Here is a 20,758-nt window from a genome sequence, read left to right as displayed (position 1 = left end):
GCCTTCCCATTGGCTGCACGCCCCGTCAGTCAGGCGGCGCACGCCCCTGGCTCCCGTTCGCTTCCCCAGGTGCTCGCGGTCCATTGGTCGCTTCTCGTGCCGCTCACCGGCGCCTCTGCGCTCTGATTGGCGGGGCTGGCGGGGGGCGGGCGCTTCCGCGGTTGCGAGGCGCCGGCCGGCGGTGGCGCGGCCGGGCTGCGGGAGCGGGGGCGGCGCCTTCTCCGCCGGGGACGGGCACGGGCGGGTTCGGGCGAGATGGAGCCGTGACCAGGTGAGCGCGGAGCTCCGGCTCGGCCGGGAGCCGCGAGGCGGTCTCGGGGAGCGCCGGCGGCAGACAGAGGGAGGGTGGGCGCGGGCCCGCCCCGAGGGGCCTCCCGCGCTGGGGCACGGCCGCTCCCCTGGGAGCCCCGCGCTGTGTCCCCGCTGCCCCGCAGCGCTGTGCGCCCCTCCCGCCCTCCCCCCGGGAAGGGTCCCGGGCGTTCGGGGGTCGCTGGGGGTGGTTCTGGGGCTCTTGGCGGCGGTCGAGGCCGGGCAGTGCTGACAGGGGCTCGCAGGGGTTTGGGTTTGGGTTTGGGCGGCAGCCGCCGCTGGGACCTGCCAGCCCCACCGGGCTCCCTTGGGCGGGTCGATTTTCCCCGCTGGGAAGATGCTTGTCCATGCTGTGCCTGCGTGCTTATTTGCTTATATATCCGCGTGTTCCAGCCATTTGTCTTCCTCCCTGTGACTGTAAAATCTTGTATCGAAGAGGACTGTAATTTTACGTTTCCCCTGATCGTGGATGAAAACTGACAATTCTGTATGTGTCTTTGTGGATAGAATCCTCCTGAGACCTTTATGATCTGGATCTGTGTAGCTGTACGCTGCAGCATGCAACTTCGTGTTCATATGGTTCTGTGTGGTTCTGTTTTACAAAACGAGCCTTGAGTGAGCTGAATAAAGGGCTGCAGGTTTGCTGCTGCTTATAGCAGTCCCTTTCTGGTATTGTTTGTCCAGAGATCATCTGGGCCTGTGCTGTGAAAGTGAATTTTAACCTGCCATCCATCGAAAATACATTTTGAAGACATTTAAAATGTTTCTGTTTAGCTTCTTTTCTGTATCTTGGAACCCAAAATGTGTTTTTTGTTTCTTGATAGGATGTGAAGACACTGCTTTGAATATTTGGAAAATCTAAAATGTAGCTATTCTCAGTTGGATGTGTATATCCCAACATTCTGTCTTTATTTTAAATTTGTTTTTGACATCAGGGCTAGTTGTGACATAGCTGACTTATTAGAAGTGTGTTTTTTACTTGTGTGTTGGTTTTCAGATAAAAATACAAATGAACTTTCATCACTGATTTTAAAATATATCTGTTGCTGGCACAAAACTCCTCACTAGGTTTCTGTAAAATCCATACTGTTGAACTGGTAGAAGTGTAATGCCTTTAGATCTTCATAAGTATTTCCAAAAATATTTCAGTCATTACTGAATATGAAATGACAGGGACACCGTTTTGTTCCCATTTGCTGCAGTGATTTAATGAGTGATCTAATAGTTGTGATTAAATAGGATCTAATAATAGAATTTGAAATAAGTGTATGATCTGAAGCTGACTGTGAACTCCTTTTCTGTTCCTTAGATTCGTGCTTTCTGCTGAAAGAGAAAAAATACTCGGAGCTAAAAGCAAATGCCTTAAGCTTTCCACAAGTAGGCAAATTTGCCCTTCTTAATTACCAGATACTGGCTTACTGAGCCCTTTCCAGTCCTTCCTCACTTATAATTTAGAAACCAAATGTGATTTCTGGAAAAGAGTGAAACATTGCCAGTTACAGCTTCTTGAGCATCACACTGTTCTGTACAAAATGTGAGCAGTGCTGTGTTCACTGGTTCCAACAGTTGTGGAATCAGCTTTAATTTCTGTTTAATTAAGGCCATCCACTCCTATCATCATGTGGGAGAAGATTTCCAAATCTTCAGGCTACAAGCAGATCATGCAATAAAATGCAAAGAAAGGTAGTACAGAAGACATTTTGACGTAGAACTAAGAGAAGGTGGCATTTTTCCAAAAGTAGTCTTTAATTTTTTTCTCCTCTTGAATATGAAATAATGGGAAACTCTTAGGTTTGAGGAGGAGTGTTTGCTTGCTTGTATTTTTTTGGTTTTTTTTTATACTGACTTCTACTGGCATGGCAAAAGAGCAGCATTTTTCACAGGCTTTCATCCTTGAACTTCCAGGTGAAATGTACGTTTAGGCAATAAAAGTACTGTTTTATTTAATGTGATGATAATAATAACAATAACAATAACAATAACAATAATAATAATAATAATAATAATAATAATAATAATATAAATCCCAACTGGATTTCCTTCACTGTTGAGCCATGATTAAATCCTGTATGGTATTTGGTGGTGAAAACAGCAGTTGTGCTAGAGAGAGAAATATAAGAAAAAAAAAAAAAGGTTTGGATGTTGGAGTGGAAAGCAGATGAATTCTTATGATGTGTCAAAACATTATCACAAGATTAATTGTTGCACTCATTTGGAATGTGCAGAGTGCCTCCTTATATGCTTTTTACCTCAAAAGCTCGATTTATAGCAACTCCAACACTCTTCTGCCTTTCCTCTTTATACTTAGCTATCCTTCCTTGTGTTGTAGATAATACAACTGGACTATCTCAATGTCTGTTTACTTACTGATAACTCAGTATTTGATTAAGATTCCTTTTGAGGAGTACAGTTGATTTCCTCCATGTAAAAAGTGGTAATAATTAACAAATCATATTACAGTTATACAAAGCTTTTCCTTTAAAGTTGGTTGGTTTTTTTTTTTGTTTGTTTTTTTGGTTTTTTTTGATCAGTTGTGTCCTGAGGGTCAATGTCTTTTCCTGAGAAACTGTTGGAGAGGAAGCAGAAAAGGCAATTGTTCAGCAGTCTCAAACTGTCAGACACCTACTCTGGGAAAGCCAAATCTAATTATTTCCTGTTGGACATATTTGCTGAATCGAACTGAGACTGCAAACAGAGGATGTGGTTACACAGACATTTCTTTTAGTGGTGGGGCTGTCTTAAAAAGCTCGTATTCCCATTTGCCTTTTTCCTCCCACCCCACCATGTGCTGTCACCTCAGCAGTGATGTGGAGTCAGTGGAGCTGTGTGCTAGGTCAGGTTAGGGACCTCATTTTTAATCTGGACATGTTTGATTACTCTCCCCCTCAGACCCCCCCTCTCCCCCCCCCAAAATAAAAAATGGGGGAGAGCTGCAGGAATGCATAGCTGGAGTGGAGGAGTGCATTAGTAAGAGCTACAGCTAAAAGGAACGATAATTTCAAGTTGTTCCTATGATGATTCTTTTATGTGTGGGTGTTAGATAAAATGGATGAGTTTGTGTGAATTCAGAAACGAATTTCTTTGTCAAATATTCTTCAGTTTTTCAGGGATGCTATGTATGTAGTTAATGCGTATGTTCTACCTCCCAACCTTTGAATGCTTTCTAGGGTGCAAACACTCTTAAGTGGTTTCTTCAGGGGAAATGAATGGCATTGGGCTGAGGACAGTTTTTGTTACTAGACTTAGATGTGCCACACTGGTCAGTCAGAGCCTTCAGATTTTTAAGTGTGGGTTGTCCTTGCAGAGGGAAAGCAGTGCATGCAGCTTGTTCAGGAGTTTGCCCTCAGTCTGATACTCTGCTTTCAGATGTGAAAGAAATAAGGCTGCTGACAGTATTTCACTTCCTTTGATCCTTTCCCATTTCTTACTCAAGACACTTATTTTCCACACAGATAAATCTTAGAATTTGTCACTTAGTGAAGATACGTAATTTTTTAAATTAGTTTGGTTTATATTTCAGAAATTGATGTTATGAATTTAGTTTGTGCAGCATTCCTTTCCCTCCCCCATTTTCTTGTGTGTGTGTGTGTGCAGCATCATTATTCTTGTGTGAAGAAATATTCTGGATTTAGGCACACAGCCATATTGATAACATCTCTTCAAGAAGGTGAAATTTAACAAGTCACAAGAGTCACAAGTCTTTTTAAATCTTGAAAGCTAAACACTGAGCTTTTAATTGGAGATTTCTGCACCTTCATGCCATCCATCTTCTTTTGCTCTCCTACTACAAACTAGAGTGTCGACTACTTCTGCTTATCCTTCTTAATTAACTGGTGCTCCCTTTTTCAGCTTGTTTGGGCCCTGCTGATCCAGAAAAGTAGAGTTTTTGTGGAGTACAGCAGAGGAAGCATGGTAGCTGCTGCATGTGCCAGCATGCTGCCTTTTTGGCACTGAAAGAAAAGCTTTCTCCTGGACAGGGTCAGGAGTTGCTGCTGCTGTTGTCTCTGCTTGCCATGGGTGCATATTGAAATGTGTATGTATCACAGTGCAGGGGGCCCTGGCATAAAGCAGTGCAGAAACATCCCTATTTTGCCATCTTCTAGTGAGGCAAATGAATGTGCTGACTGCACATCATCTTCAGAGTATCTTCCTGTTAGGGGAACAGGAGACTGAAATGATATGTCTAGTTCTGTGAAATTAATTTTGGTCTGGGACAGTCTACATCACAGATTGTTTCAACCTCAAATTAATGTTTCCTGTAATATATAGCAATTATGACTGGTTATAGACACACTGGGGAGGGGATGTGTGGTTCCTTGAGTCCTCCCCTTCCCGTGGTTTAGTGGAGCACTGAGGATGTATCTTCATTGCACAAGTGATCCATATGGTTGACAGCCTGTTTAGGCTTACTCAGATGAGATCATCCTTTACACACAACCATAGCCATGTTATGATGAACTCGTTCGTTCTTCAGTTGTTTATATGTGTGATGGTACAGCTCTGAGCAAAGATGAGACAGGATTCACTTTCTGTTAATTACAGGGAAGCTTTTCCTCCTTCAGGCAGAAGCTTTTGGAAAAACATTGAAAGACTCTAATGATTTTTTTTTAAATATTACTGGTTTTGCCCTCCCTTGTGATTTTTTTAGCAATATAATTTGTTTCCCAGCAGAATGTGATTACAGTCCACATTGTAACTTAATTTGTATTCTACTCTGTAAGATGGACCTGCATCCAGATGAGAGCTTTCTCTGAGTGACTGGTATGACTATGTTAATGTTACGCCTAATATAACTGTCTCTAAATTTGCTCTTATGTGTCCTGTTGGATATGATTTACAGGAGCAGATCATTTGAGTCTGAGTCTTTTTAAAGCCTCCATCTAACAGACAGTCTGGGTGCTGGAAGGGTGGGATATGAATTCTGCATCGCTGTGTTCCGATCTGAGTTCCGAGTCACGTCAGAGAGTTTCTGTGTTGTTCAGGCATGCCGAAACTCCCAAGTCACCAGTGAAGGCAGTAAGCCATTGTAATCACTCGAATAGCAGCCATTTGGCTTTAACACGTAAACACTGACATACAGACTTTTCCATTGGATGGAGAAGTTTATCAGCAAGATGAGACTTCTGCATTTCTTAGAAATGACACTATTTTTTCTTCAGAAAATCTAGGACAGTAGAGTTCTGCCTGTATTGGCTGTAGTGAGAGGAAAAAGGAGTGTTGGAGGAATGTTTTGATTGTGCTGTGGGCAAAGAATAGCAAAAGCAGTTTAACTGGAATTTTGCCAGAAAAATGTTTCAGTTATCAGATTAATCTTTGCTCATTCACTGCAGCATAGAAGGAACAGTAAAGAGCTTGTCTTTCATTACAGTTGTAAGGCTGTTCTGCTAAATATTTGTGAAGTTTGGCTTGTTAATTTTGAAGGCAGGGTGTGTCTAGGTTTTCTGTTGTTTCATCTTGAAGCTGGATTGAAATTCTATGGAGTGAGTGAATACGAATAAAGATAGGAATATGTTATATCTGCAGCATCTCTTAGCTTAATAGCACACACATATTAGGGAAAAAAAAAAAAAAAAAAGACTGTTCATGCCTGTTGCAAGCCAGTTATCTCCTATTTGGGGTTCAGATGACCAAGCAGTAAATTGCAGGATGCAATACTTTAACTGTCTCAGGCTGAGCAGGAACTTTGTTGGCAAATTAGACAAAAAATTTTAAAGTTGACCTTTTATTGGCCAGAGTATCTGGAATACAACTTTAGTTCTTAGTAGAGAAAGTAAGAAGTGTGTGATGGGTGGGAGAACAGGGATCTCTGGGCACCTGATAAGGCTAATGGAAGTGCTGGAAAGCCAGGAGAGGTAAATAAGCTAGGGCAAGGAAAAAAATGCACTGAAGAAAATACAGAGATTATTTTGATTGGTTATGGGATTTCACTTTTGTAGAAAATGAGCAGATTCCCTATATCAGGACAGGCAGATCAAGAAAAAACTTATTGTTGGACCTGTCTTGACTCAACTGAGACTCTGGAGAACATGGATCTTAGGTGCTGGAAACTAAATAGAGCAGCATGGCGATTGTTCAGCTTTATTAGTGCTGTTGCAATCCTTAATTGGAAGATAATATTCAGTGAACCAAGATTACTGGAAATGAGTGATTGGCCAGCAGAAGTCTTCAAATGAAATGCCATTTCTAACTTTTGCACACTTCCCTGTTGTGAAAAGTGGTTTCAGGGATACCTGAGTCTCCAAAAAAAAAAAAAAAAAATCCCAAAATAACAGCAAACTTAAATATAAAAATTCCACTCAAAAGCAAACTATGCCAAAAACTTGCACTGAAGTAGAGATTTAATATATGGATAAATTTCACTCACTTATAATTTGTGGTTTAAAGAACCAATATCATCACAACTAAATTGTGATATTATGTGCTTAATGCTGTCAAGAAGAATGTTCCAGCAAAATTGTTTTGTTAAATTCTCGGGTACCTTGTTCATCATGTTGGAATAGTAAACTATTAACGTTGGTTAATTGTTTGCTATCTTTGTGGAAGACTTTCCTTGACTTCTTGAGGCCTTTTTGCCTTGCCTGTTAGGGAATCTAGGATCTGAAATTCTGTAAAAAGTACATTGTAAGTATATACTTCATTGTGTAGTCTTGCATCATTTTTATGTTATAATTACAGTTGTATCACTGACTGCATTATTAAAGAAAAATAATTACTTATTATGGGTTCTCAAATTAAGTAGTTGTAAGTAATTTAAAATATTGACTTGATGACAAATACTGTGAGAGGTGGCAGAATGACTCCTTGCTTCTGTGATAGAGCCATGATTAATGTGTACTGGCACACTTTATTGAGAGAAGAATAGGAATATTCTCTGTAAGAGAATTTTCTGAAGTAGTGGTGTCCTTTCTTGTTGTATATTTTCCCTTTGGTACCAGTATTGTAAATCCCTTCTCCTTCAAATTAGTGGAGGAAAGTGGGCCAAGCAGTGTCCAATTCATTACTTGTAGCTCCTTCTAAACAGAATAAAATTATTTTATTTGCTGGAGATCAGGAAACTCACATTTTGTGTTACGCTTATTATTCAAGCATTGAGACTAATCAGTGTAACTGATCTTACTCCTCCTGATGTTGAAATAGTTGATAGCTTATACTATTTTTTTAACTATTTGTTTTCCTTTTCAGTGGAACTATGCTAATAATCTTGTCCAAAGTTCATCTGGTCTGAAATTTGTATTTAGGGAGATGCCTGTTTCTTTTTTATTTTATCTTCTTGACAAAATATTATGGCATTTTGACTGCAATTCTGTGCTTCTGATGTCTAGGAAACCTTAAAGTCTGAAAAATTTGGAGGAGAAAATGGAGTGGAAACTTTTATGATGTGTTTTTTTTTTAAAGGTGGCTACGGAAGTAGGAGTAAACATATGGCAACTTCTGACCCTTTTTATTGCCAGTTGAAACAACAGCCTTCCACAGCCTCTGAAGTAATTATTTTCTAGTTAGGTACTGCTAACTAGAATGCCTTTTAGAACTGTGTTTGCCTTTTAGAACTGTGTTGCCAAAGAAAATGGTGTGTTACTTCAATATATTTGAGTTTTTAAGGTGCCTGGCATGGTTCTTTTCCCCCTCCTCCAAAATGGGATTCCTGTTGCTGTCTTGACAGATCTCTGTAATGTACTTTTATCTTTTCCCTGTTTTTGTGTGGATGGATAATCTGGTGTCATAAACTAGTTGTAACAGTTCCCAAGTTCTACTATCCAATGTTTAAGAATGATTTCAGTAGAGGGACTAGAAAATTGAATATATTGGTTGGTGAATATTCTGCCTTAGTAGATCTCAAACAATGCATTCTTCAGAACTGACAAAGCAGCAGTCCTAAAATAAAAGTTCTGCTTTGCAAGTAGCATGGTGTGTGAATACCAGCGTGGCAGTCCTGATGGTATTTCAATCCAGCTTCTGTAGTGTGTACCAACTGAATGATAGATTCTATTTAAAAAGAATCCCGGATAAAAGACTTTGCACCTTACTCTTAAAGGAGAAAATGGGCTGTGTTTGGTCTTGTTTGGTTGTTTGTTTTTAAATCTCTGAGTATTTGTGTCCTGTTTTCTCTTTCAGTGACTGAAGAGAGAGCTGCTGGCATGGAAGTGAGCTGGATTTGTCTGTGGGAACTGTGAGTAGGGTATGTGTTGTGTTCTTTTTTCTGTCTTTAGTCTGCACCTTTTGTTCTTAGGTTTTGATATGAAAATTGCTTATAGTCACTGAAAGTGAGGGATAGCATTGTTTAGAGATAAAATATTTTGAATTTGTTAGTGTGACAGCTGTGCAGCAAGGACTTCATAGTGTCAAGAGTATAAACAGCACATGTGTGCACTTTTCTATGCTGCTGAGCAACTAGTAAGACTTCTTTCAAAGAAAGAAGCAATTGAATTTGGTATCCTTTGAATTGGCAAAGAACAGCAGCAATTCTGATTCACCCATCTCTACATCATGCTCTTTACTCACATTTATATTTCCATGTTACGGAGTACTTGCTACTTCTTTTCAATAAACTAGTTAGTTTAAACAAGGCAATAATATTTGTCTTAGCTTCTCTATGAATCACTGAAGAAAATTCTTACCTATTTTCAATAGTGGGGAAGTCCAAGGGTGGAAAGTCAGCTGTTGTAAGGGGAAAAGAGAACAGAATATCTAGTAAATCAATTGCTGAACCTTCCACTTTATGAATATCATGTAGGGTAACTTCATTAGAAGATGCCAATAAATGCAAAAAAATTTGAATTTCACACTGAGTGTCCATTGATGGGGAGGAGAGAGAAAACCATTTCAGATTGGTTTAATTTTTGTAGACAGTTTCATACTGTCATGACTAAAGAATGTCACTGGAGTCAGAAAACTTCTTGTAGACTGTTTCGCTTTGGTTTTCCACTGTACTTCACATGAAGTAACTAAAAGCTGTCATTTTTCAATGTGTCTTGCTCCCTGTTTTCTTTTTTCTTTATTTGTTGGTTTAGGGGTTTTCTTAATTGGTTTTTTGTTTGTTTTTAATGAGATCTGAGGAATCTATGGTTGCAGGGTTCAGATTGGTATCACAATGGGAAAACAAGCATGTTTCAAGGTGTAGCTTTCCATCAGAACAGCAGGCTGAATTGACTTGCTTTATGGCTGCAGAGTCACTGCTTGAAGGAGAGGAGGCGAGAATTTAAAATTGTGGTGAGGTGGTACAATATGGACATACAATCTCAGTCACAGCCTGTGATCAGACTGAATTAGATAAATTATAAAACTACTTCCTCAGACACACAAAAGTAAGTTGCCAAAAAACTTTACCAAAAAATCATTAAGATTCTAAAGTTTTGCAGTTTTGCCTGCTGCTTTTTGCTGCAATGAGTGCTTATGCCAGGAACTGAACTGACTGAAATTTAACTACTTTATCGTTGTTTTAATTCTTCCTTTGCTGTTATAAATTAAAAAAATTATTTTCTTTTATTTTAGTCTAGATTTGTTCCCTGAGCTGTCTTTCCTTCCTTGCCTAAGTCAGCACTTTATTATGCCCTGTGTCATTCAGTTCTAGACCCAAATTTCAATTCTTCTGTCTGAAAGTGTATTGTTTCTTCTGAGGCCTTACTTTCTCTGCTTTTCTTGACCGTTGACTTTCTCACTCCAGTCTGCTCTAAATCCATATTCAGCAGGAGTTCCTTCGTACTTGTTTAGCTGTGAATTTCCAAGTCAAAGCTCACATCTGGCTGCAGATCATCAGAATTCCATTTTCTAGTTACTGTAGCCTCCCTGCTTCCATGGGTTGTTGGCATGCACCCCCACATGCCTTTGCTGCTGGCTGAATCTATTGCTTCCACTGCTTGCTCCTTTGGGGTGAGGAGGAATGCCTTGCTTTTAACATGAAGGAAATTTTAGAAGATGCCTCAGACAGTGATTGCAAGGAAGCCAGCCAGTCAGAAGGTGGTGGAAAGCAGGCAGTCCTGTTCTAAACACACTGCAGTTCATCATGCATTTCTTTGGCAGCAGTGCAGGCTCAAACAGCTTGCTCCCTTTCTCAGCTCCCTCTGTTTTGCTGGCATAGCTGTTTTTGTGGCCATGGTGAGCCACTCTGGGGAACACATCCTCCTGGAAAGAAGTGTTTTTCTCTAGATTATTTTTCATCTGGTCCAGTACATGTTGTCTCTGTGAGATTTATGCTGGTCTCACAATGAGGAAGGTATGAGAGTGGGAATGTGTAGCAGGCTGCCTAAGTTGGCATTGCTGCTAGATATTTGAGTGTGCTCTTTGACATTACAGTTAAGTTAATCTTTCAGTGTGCTGCTCTTGTAAAGGCAGGTCAAGCCTCTGCACAGCCTTGCACTCCTGCTTCTTCCTTTGCATCAGAGCTGGTGATTGTGCAGCCACGGGGCATAGCCAGCCAGCCGACTAATCCGGAAAAAAATGGCTTCTGATGTTTCACAGAGTCTGCTGGTTCAGCTGACCTGAGTCACCCCATGGGTGCACAATCATTAGATCAGTCAAAAGGAAAGCAACAGGAACCAACAGCTTGATAGCTGTAGGCTGAATTCTTCTTTCAGTTATGATGTTGAACTCTATTGTGACCAAGGCCTAAAATACATTAATGTACCCACTGACACATGACACCTGAACATGACATTTTTTTGCTCTTTTGTTCTCTGAACTTCAGCAAAACCTGTTATTTCTTCAGTAGCTGTCATCTTTAGTCTCACAAACTAGATTGTTCATTTAACAGTCTGAGTGATATGAGAGAATTAGGTGTCTATAAAGGACTTAACTAGTTTGAGGCTTAACATCCTCTGAAATTAGAAGAATATTGTCCTCATTCATGCTTTGAACTAAAGTAGTAACTTCAGAAATCGGTGGAGAGTTCATTTTTTTTTTCCAGCAAGGGTTGTTTGTTCTGAATATAATTGCTAATCTCCAAACTAGCTTTCTATTATCAGTTCTCTGTGTACCCAAAGTTCCATGGGCTTGAAAGCCACAAAGTTCCTCCAAATACATATTGAAGAATGAAAAATATTTCTTAAAAAATAGCTGGAATGTCAAATTACATTTCTTAGGTTGCTGTTTGTGGCTTTGAGAAATGAATGTTTATTGATGATTTTCCAAGACCTCTTAAAAACTTTCTATCACTGCTGGATGGAGTGAAGCAAATGTTAATATTTTATTAAGGAAATATTTAGGGCTTGAGAAATACCATAATTGATGAGTGGTTGTTAAAATCATGTGAAAGGCTGTGTTTGTCTACAGCACAAATGATGCAGTTGATTGCTTTGCACTAGATGTGCATATTTTCTTCCTCAAGTCCTCACAACTCTATACATCTGCTCATGCCTTTTGTCTGATAACATTTCTTGCTGGCCCAAGCATATTTTGATTCTTGTACTGCTAGATTTGCTGGAGGTGTTAGCAGAAAGAGATGGTGAAGATTCAAAGATAGCCTCTGTTACTGCAGTGTTATTGGCACAGCACACATACAGATTTGGGTTCTTTAGCTCAGATAAAGCTGTACTCATTGTGTTTTACCAGTGTCTTCATTCTCATGTGTTGCAGTCTTTGCCTTTATAATACAGACTCTGCAGTGTAGTGGCTTGTGATCATGGACAACTTACACCTCCGAATCACTGCTTCTAATCCAGAATGAATTTGGTTACTTTTTGAGTGCAATTGCCCCTCTGTCCATCCCTGCTTCCAAATACTGTGCAAGTGAAGAAAGCTGATGACAGATTAATTTTGCAGAAGTCAAATGCATGTGGAATGTGTGTGTTAAAATAAAATTCATAATCTAAGGTGGCCTCTTTTTAGTGGTCTGCATAGTTTAGCTTCTTAACTTAGTGGTTCCTGAAGTCATCAAGACTGCATCTCTTCCAGGATACAATCTTTGTCATGTTTGCCTCACTGCTGACTCTATTGTATATTCTTTATGGGCAGTGTCATCATGTTGGCTCTCAATTAACTGGAGAAATAATTCTGCCAACATTAAGTTAATGTGTGCCTAAGTTAAGCTGACTGACAGGAAATGAAATAACACCTTTGTAGGTCTTCCTGTTGGTTACTTTGATATTGAGAGATATCTCTCATTCTGATTGTTACAACTTCTCAAGCTAATGCAGAGCCTCTGCTTCTGCCTGCTGTAAACTTCACTTCTCCTGGGTTACTTTAGTTTGTGATGACCTGGGGGATATAGTTGCTTTTGGATGTGTCATGGCATTCTCTTCCAGTGTTCTCACTAATTTCAAAGATTTGTCCACTTAGAGCCACTTTGCCCCAGGGTTGCCTCTTGGCTGGCTGATCTCAGTTGGCATGATAATTTAACAAAAGGCTGCTCATAAGTTTAAAATAAAAAAATGCCCTGTCTACTCAAAATAGCCCAGCTGCACACACATGCTGTTGCTGTTAGGTGCTAGAGGTTGCTTAGCAATTCCTAAATCAGTAGGAAATTGCTATTGCCCTGGCAACTTGGTCCTACAATGCAAACAAGGGAAAGCTGTTTAGAGAGGTGTCCTTTCTTGATTTGGGATTTGCATGTGTTTTGTGTTCTTTTCCCTGTGCTTCTCTGATTTTTAGTCACGTATTTTAAAATTTCATGTATGTTTTAATTTTAAGTTAAAATTTCTCTATGTTTGACTCTGGTTATTAAGTTTTCATGTATGGGAAGGATGATAGTCCTTGGTTCATTGAAATACTCACTGTCAAGATCTTAATTATACCACGAGTATCTGAATATTCCCAAAATCATGTAGGGGCAATAGCATGCTCTCAGGAGCCAGGAGTTTTTAAGTTATGTTGCTATAAGACACAAAACTGCTGTCACAACAATACAAGCATGAACCATTACACCTGGGAGGACACAGATCTGCTCAAGAGATACAGCGGACATTGCTTGTAAATAATAACTAATCTTTATCCATTTCTAACTTCTGAAGGCATTTAAACACTTTAATTTCAGATAGACAAACAAGACAGAGTCAGTTTTGCACAAGGTGTAAGACTAAGAATGACAGCCATAAAGAATTTTCTAAGAAATATTCCCTTTATCAAACCTGCAAACTATAAAGACTACACTGCTCTGAAGCTTGTTTTAAATGCTACCTGTTTAAGTGCATCCTCTTGCCATTGCAACACCGTATCACAGTAAACACACAGGAAACCTGATTATCTTGGTCATTGGAAAAACAGTATTCTGCTTTACATTTACCATATGACAGAATTACTAAGAGAACTTTTTTTTGTTAAAGTTGCTGATCCAGGATCACTGAAGGATAGCTCAAAGCCCATGAGGTGAGAGGGAAACAAAATAGACAGACACAGACAGAATGGAAACCCTTCTGACCAACAGTAAACTAGTGAAAGGTAAACTGGGAGTGGGATAAGGGATTAGGATTAGTTTCCTGTCATTTTCGCTCCATTAATCATTTCATCATAAGGGTAGACAAGCACCAGTGTTGGCATAGGGAAGCAACAAAGACATGCATCCAAGACCTTCCCTTTGCCAAGAGCCATCTTAGACCAATTTAGCTGTATCATACAACCACATCCTCTGGTTAGACACTAAACTGGCACTGCCAACAAAAGGAGCAGTTCAGCCTGCTTGTTCCTCACCTCCTGTCAGCCAGCACAGGCTGAACCAGATCAAGGAACTGATGTGTGTTCCATTTGACCTGGTCATAAAAACACACACACACACACACACACACACACACACACACATACACATACACATACACATACACACACACTACTAGTTGTAATCTGCATCTGTTGCTGATCTGGCAATGCCAGCCAGACACACAAAAACTTGGTTATCCTAAGGGAGAATAAGGCACAAGGAAGTAAAAAAGAAATCAGGATGGCTACTTTTGGTAGCAGTCATCTTAAGACATTATTAAATGATTTAATCTATCCAGCATTTATGTTGGGTATGGACACATGCACTGTGGTGACACAGCTATGCGTGTAGTTAGCAATGAACTGGGGAAGCGATTTTATTGAATACCCAGGAAAAAAAAAAAAGTCTGGTTTTCAGCTAAATAGATTCCTCAGTCAAAGAAAGGGCAGTGTAGGGACAGAATTGAGTAGCTGGACAGTGGAGAACTTAAAGGTTGCTTAAGCTGATGTTACTGCTGTAGAACATCTGTGGTATCACAGCCACTCTTTGTCCCAGAAACAGCTGGTGTAAAAGTAGAAAAATGCCATGATAGAAAGTTTTTGCCTGGTAAGGCAACAGATACAAATCCATAAGAGTACTTACTCTGAAACCCTTACAGAGGATAAGAAATACTAGCTCTTAATACTGTCCATCAGCTTCTGGATGACTCACTTAAAGATCATGGCATGGCACATTTCTTTATGGGAAAGTTTCTAGTCTGGTTGGAAATGACAGGAAAACAAACATTTAAAAATTTAATTAGGTTCTAAATATTAATGTGTGTAGCTATCTGATTGATCATTCTACAATGACAGTTATAGAGTGATATAACTGTCTGGGAAGTCTAGAAACAGACTTGTGTTGGTTTGCAGAAAAGGATTCCACGTCTTTCACAGGGCTTCCAAATACTGTAGCATGAATGTTTATAAATCCTCAAAGCATCTTTTAAATCCCTCTCTGCCCTCATCAGACTTGTAATTGAACATATTTAAATCAAACTCATCCAATTATAGCTTTTATTGTAGTCTTGAGGACTGGATGGCTTTTTTTAATTGTGGGGATGTGTTCCATACCAAATCTTGGCACTGATTTGAAAAAGAGTTCTCTTGGAAGAGGCTGGATGTTTGGATGTACTGATGGTATCAGCTGGTTCTGTCCTCAGCTGGCACAAGCGCTGGTGATACTGCACAGGGAACTGCACCAGGGACTCGACTTAGCTGGAGTGTGAACTAGAAGACTGGCTTTTACCAGTTTTACCTGGTTTATTGTGTGTCATTGCAGAGTGTTGTGCCTGAAGTGGGAGGTGATGTGGAGGAAGGAGAAGACAGGCTTACCAAATGTATTTTAATTGATCATAATGGTTCATCCCAGTTTTGTTTCCTTTGAGCTGCAGCTCTGCTTGGACTAACAGAATTGTTGTCCAGACTGACTGATTTTTTCTTTTTTTAAATTTTGTGGTGGTGTTCCACTGTACCATGCTGGTTCAGCTGTGCCTTGTATAGAGGAATTAATCCAGATGAAAAATTCCATTTCAGCTGAATCAGCTTTCTGATACAGTTCACAGTATGGCTCTACAAGCAGCACTTCCATCACAATTCAGGACATAGTGGCAGAGCAAGAATGAGTGTCAAGCCAAGGTTTGCTTAAGCTGTTTTCTTTGATATGGGACAAACACTGACTGATGTGCCAACTAGGATTAACATACCTTCCATCTGTGTCTTTTTTCTGCATGAGTTAGGAAATGTGCAGGTCCAGGTGCAATTCTAGATAGTCCAGCTGCTGTGATGAAGTTGCATCGGACAATTTAATGGAGAAACTCTGGTTTATAATCTCAATACCAATTCACACCCTTTGGTGTGGTGTTGCTCAAGGTCACATAGCAAAAGGGTGTGTGAGCATGGGTCTCTTGCTCCTTGTGCTGTAGCTGGCTCTGCTGCGCTGCTTTTACTGTGGCTTGGTACACTCCTTTTCCATAAATGATACAGTTTCAGTAGTCTGGCTAATGTCAATATACTGATTAGGGACATAGATTCTATTTTATAACACTGTTGTTAAAGTGTTTTGAAATGTGATTATCCTAGTTCATTGTGCACGTTATAAATTCCTCTTCAGAAGAAAATCCAGTATGTTTGAAGTTCCTAAGGACATTTTCTGTTTACCTAATTGGAGCAGATTTTGCATATTTGAGACATGTTTTTCTTCCCTTTTGGGAAGAGGAAGAAAATCTCTATTTTCCAGGGTAGGTTGAGGAGGGAAGGTTGAGAATTCTGCTGTTCCCTATCCTTGTGGGGTGAATATTAGATATGTCTGTCACCTGTCTGTGATTTCAGGCCTGGCTGCACTTGTGCTTCCGCATGATCTGATCACCATGTGGAGCTAGGCAAGGTGTGATGTCTCTGGTACATCTCCTTCCATAAAGCACATTGGCTTTGGCTCCTCTAACTGGGTGACAGCAGCCCTTACCAGCCAGCCTCCTGACTGGGCAATTACTCTGCCATTTAGCCCCTTTCCACAGGTCTCCCATCCTACAGGGACAGGGCCTGAGGCCAACTGTTATGACTTGTGTTTTAACTCTTTCCAGCCTTTGCAAAGGTTGTTGTAGTGTACCAAACTCTGTTAAGTCTGTGGTTTAAGGGTGTGTGTTTTCAGGTTTTCTCTATTAATTATTAAGAGAAGGGCATGATACTAATTTTTTCTCTTTTCAGATTACCGTTACAGTCTTTCAAATTGATATGGTTTCATGTTTGCTTTGGACAGGAAAAATATCAAGGAAGGAGTAGGCACTTTCTAGCCAGATGTTAACTGAAGTAAAAGCAAATACTTCATATGGCAGTAAGGTTTGGCTCAGTCTCATTTGTTTAGTTTTAACAAGCACCAGCTTCAGTTGGTGGTTTTTGTTGTTTTCTAATTTTTTTCTCCACCCTTCTTTTCTTTGCTTCTCTTCAGATCATGACATAGGGTCTTGGGAATGAATGTATGACAACGTGGATGAAATAACGGCTTCATTACCAGTGAATTTGTATTGTTGTCTTAAATATACACTGACAAAATTTTTGAAACAAATTTTTGTACTGTTTATAACTTTGTTCTGGATATTACAGAACAAATGGTGCTAATTAACTGAAGTATGCAAGTGGGGAAAGTGACTATTTGAACTCTTTTGTCAGCTATTAATGTGTTGATGTTGTCACACTCATCCAGGTTAATTATGAGTGTTAAGTCGGGAATACTTAATAAAATCTGTATTGCTAAAATCCTTGTTTCCAATTTATGCTTTTTGATTAGTTTCTGGAGGATTTTCCTGGTGGTCTTGACTTTGCTTTACGGCATCTTTTTGAAGTTGAAAATTAGCATCTGCAAGTACCTTTTACAACAGCGCAACCGAGTCTTCCAGGTTGAAACAGCAGTATTCTAACATGCAGGAGCCTTCTGTCCTCATTAATTAAAACCAAGTATGATTGCCCTTGTATAATGTCCATTATTGTTTAAATGTTGACACAGTAACCATTTCACTGGAGACTTACAGCTGGTTTGTTTCTGTTTAAATTACTGAACAGAAAAGAATTTTAATTTGAACAAAGAAGTGGCTTTTGAATACTTATTTAAAGAATTATGGAAATACAATAAAATGTTTTAAAATTACTTATTTCATTAAACCCCTTTGTATGTTGCACATTTTGGTTAAAGTAGCTGAGGTTTAAAACAGAAAAGCTTTTTTGTTTATGTGGAATATTTTTCTTTTATTCACTTTCACTGATTGTGAATGGAGAGGATAGAATGGAACAAAATAATTTTTTGAAATGCAGTGGATTTTTATCTGAAAATCCTCATTTGTTGTACTCAGCTGTCCTGCCAGGTTTATTATGAAGCATTACTTTACCTGCCTGGATTTCAAATCGACTGTTGTTAAAACACTATTGTTGATATAAAGGGCAGTATTCAAGAGTTCAACAAGGTTCCAAATAGACTGACTTCACTGGAGTGAATCAATCTGTTCTTCTCAAGACTGGGTTCCTAAAATACCAAAAATTGAGAATGTTCTCATACTTTATAAGAAAATTATAATCATCTGTAGTTTCATCAGTGGTTTCTGTGGTGATGCTGTTGGAGGTTTTTTCAAGGTTTTAAGCTGCTGAGTTGAGCAAGTTTCATTGGATTTCAGTTGATGATGGTCACACAAACTCAATTTGTTTCTCTATAGCATGGAGGACACCATGATGAACTGGACATATGGCTAAGGCTTTCATGTGAGATTTATGGTCTATTTTTTGCTGTTTTGTCTTGCAGGTTGCCATCACGAAAGCCAAAGTGGATTTCTCCGGGGTGGTGTGCCTGCCCCCTTCCGTCATTGCTGGAAATGGGCTGGACGGAGGAGGGGCTGGCGAAAATGACGATGAGCCGGTGCTGGTGTCCCTTTCGGCGGCCCCCAGCCCGCAGAGCGAAGCTGTTGCCAATGAGCTGCAGGAGCTCTCCCTGCAGCCCGAGCTGACCCTCAGCCTCCATCATGGCCGGAACCCCAACCTCCCCCCACTCAGTGAAAGGAAGAATGGTAAGTGGTGCAGTGTGCTCCTGTCTCATGTAGTGTCCTCACCAAATGGTGGTGTCACGGTAGATGTTCTGATAACAGGTCTGCTTTCTATTGCTTTTTACTATGGTCTTTTTTGGTAGGAAAAACTAATGATCCAGAGTTCACAAAATGTATTTACACTGTTCAGTTGGAAGGATTGATGTTAGTAGCTTTGGAAGTTTCACAGAGCTCCAGAGATAAATGCTTTATGTTATTATTTTAGGTGAAAACCAGAAAAAGCTTCCCTGTACTTTGTGGTGACTAGGTTGTGCAAAACTGAGACAGTCAGAGGAAGTCTTAGCTCACCTTCAGACTGTAGCCATCTGTAGATTTTTTTTTTTGTCACTTTGGTCTGCACTTGCCAAGGATGAGTAACTTTCTCACTGCAAATGTCTGAAAGGTTCTTTCAGACTTCCTGGAAGGAGAAACAAGAACTAGAGTTCAAAATTAAGTGTTCCAGTAGGCTTTTTGATCCTAGAGTGAGAATACCTGCATGTCTATCAACTTGCAGGTATCTTATGGGCAACTATATAGTCAGTTACAATATAGTGGCAATATAGCTACTCAGTGACCAGAATTCTTGGCTTTGGAAGGCTGTTAACTGTCTGAAGCTCAGGATCACCAAGCTGCCATGAAAGCCTTTGCATGTTCAGCCTCATCCTGTGAGAGTGATGAAACCATTTGATAAGCGGTGGCTTCTGTTGATGAATTCCTTTTGGTGATTTCCCTTCACTCCATCTTCTGGGGTATATCTTGGTGGTATAAGGGCCTTACTGCGGTCTGAATTCATACTGTCATATGCAGGGTACTGTGGATTTGAGTGTGGTCAAGTCCTGTGTGCCTTAGTGTTAGACATGATGGAGTTGCATGACACAGCACATGAGAAATGCTGGGGAGCTCCAGGGTGGCTTTATAGCCAAAACATAATGCTTCTGGTTAAGTGATTTAGAATATGTGCACTGAAGTACAGTAATTTGGATTGAAGGGGTACCTCACTTAACATCTAGATCTTTATATCTAGAAAATGGCCATGCCTTTTTCTGAATGGTGTATTGATATTTTGCAGTTTGGAAGAATTGATTAACTTAAATCCAAAGTGTTGGGTTTTTAGGAGATTAAAAAGAGTTTCTTCATTCATATATGTTATGCCATCATTATGTGATCACAGATTTACAAAAAATACGGAGAAGATAGAAATGACAATAACAGAATAAAAAAAAATTTGTCCTTTATATTTGCAGTCTTCTAAAATAAAATACAATAGATGGAGATAAAGGTGGTGATGGTAAATAGAAGAAAATTGGAATGTCAGTCAGCAAGGTAGACTGTGATCTAAGCATATCTCAACTAGTGGTGGACTTGGGCATTTTATGGTTATGAAAGCAAGGAGAGATTTCAAACAGTATTTAATTGAGATAGTAGTAAAACTGATAGAGAGCTGGAACATGGGAAAAGCATATGGGCATTTGTTTCCAGCACCTGACAGCTAGTGACATTATGATTTGTCTGGAAGCAGGGTTCTTCTCTTAGCCCATAAGACCTGATCAAGGGTCCTGAAGTGGGAGGAGGGAGATTATATTTGATGCCACTGGAAAAAGGATACTAGTGCTGGGAACAGATAAGAGTACATTTCAGAAAATGAAACTTGTGACAGCACTTTGAATGGTATTGTTATAGTCAGAGGAAAGGATATTCTGGCATAGGGACGGTAAAGTCTTTACAGGATTCAGTTATTTGGATAAGTTTAAAAATTGGTACTTCAGGAATATTTAACAGAAATAGATTATTTTCCTTTATCTGAGTAATGTTATTTTTATGGACTCAGCTTTGAAGCAGTATCATTGTGGGCTGCAAATCTGCTTGACTGGAACAGGTAAAATAGAGCGGTACTTTTAAAGTATTTGAAAAAGAACACCTCTGCCCCTATCTTTTGTCAAATAAAATTAGGATATTCCCGGAAATGACTCATTATTTGGGCCTCTTCAGAGCTGATTCTTTATCAGGGCTTAGCACAATAGTGGGAATTTTACTGCTGGAGGGGCAGTTTTTCAGGCGAGGCATAAAGTCCAAAGTCCCTGAGCTAGATTATCTGAATATTCCTTATCTTTGGAGGTACACAGGAGGTACACAATGCTCTCTTGTCCTAGGCTGCAGTATTTTGTTATGTGTTGTTTATGTGTACATTCATTAAAGTATTATGGGAATGACAAGTGCTGTTG

At 39.8% G+C, this 20,758-nt stretch overlaps 1 protein-coding gene and 1 long non-coding RNA gene across 3 annotated transcripts in view; both read left to right on the top strand.

Moving 5' to 3' along the window:
* Positions 1 to 163: 163 nt before the first annotated feature.
* Positions 164 to 18,317, top strand: LOC144246318 (uncharacterized). The gene is made up of 3 exons (XR_013340003.1): positions 164 to 271; positions 8,422 to 8,485; positions 18,260 to 18,317. It is a non-coding gene; the product is annotated as an uncharacterized LOC144246318 (long non-coding RNA).
* A 115-nt stretch (positions 18,318 to 18,432) lies between these two features.
* MRTFA (myocardin related transcription factor A) overlaps positions 18,433 to 20,758 on the top strand; it is a 74,377-nt gene continuing 72,051 nt past the window's right edge. Inside the window, exon 1 of one of the 2 annotated variants that reach the window (XM_077783413.1) lies at positions 18,433 to 18,521. The gene's annotated coding sequence lies outside the window, so the exon portion shown is untranslated. The remainder of the gene's footprint in view (positions 18,522 to 20,758) is intronic. The other variant, XM_031507180.2, reaches the window with a different exon arrangement.

The sequence above is a fragment of the Lonchura striata genome, chromosome 5, assembly GCF_046129695.1.
Source record: "Lonchura striata isolate bLonStr1 chromosome 5, bLonStr1.mat, whole genome shotgun sequence".
NCBI classification, from domain to species: Eukaryota; Metazoa; Chordata; class Aves; order Passeriformes; family Estrildidae; genus Lonchura; species Lonchura striata.
Note: the sequence above shows the minus strand (reverse complement) of the source record. Positions and strands in the feature narration are given on the sequence as shown.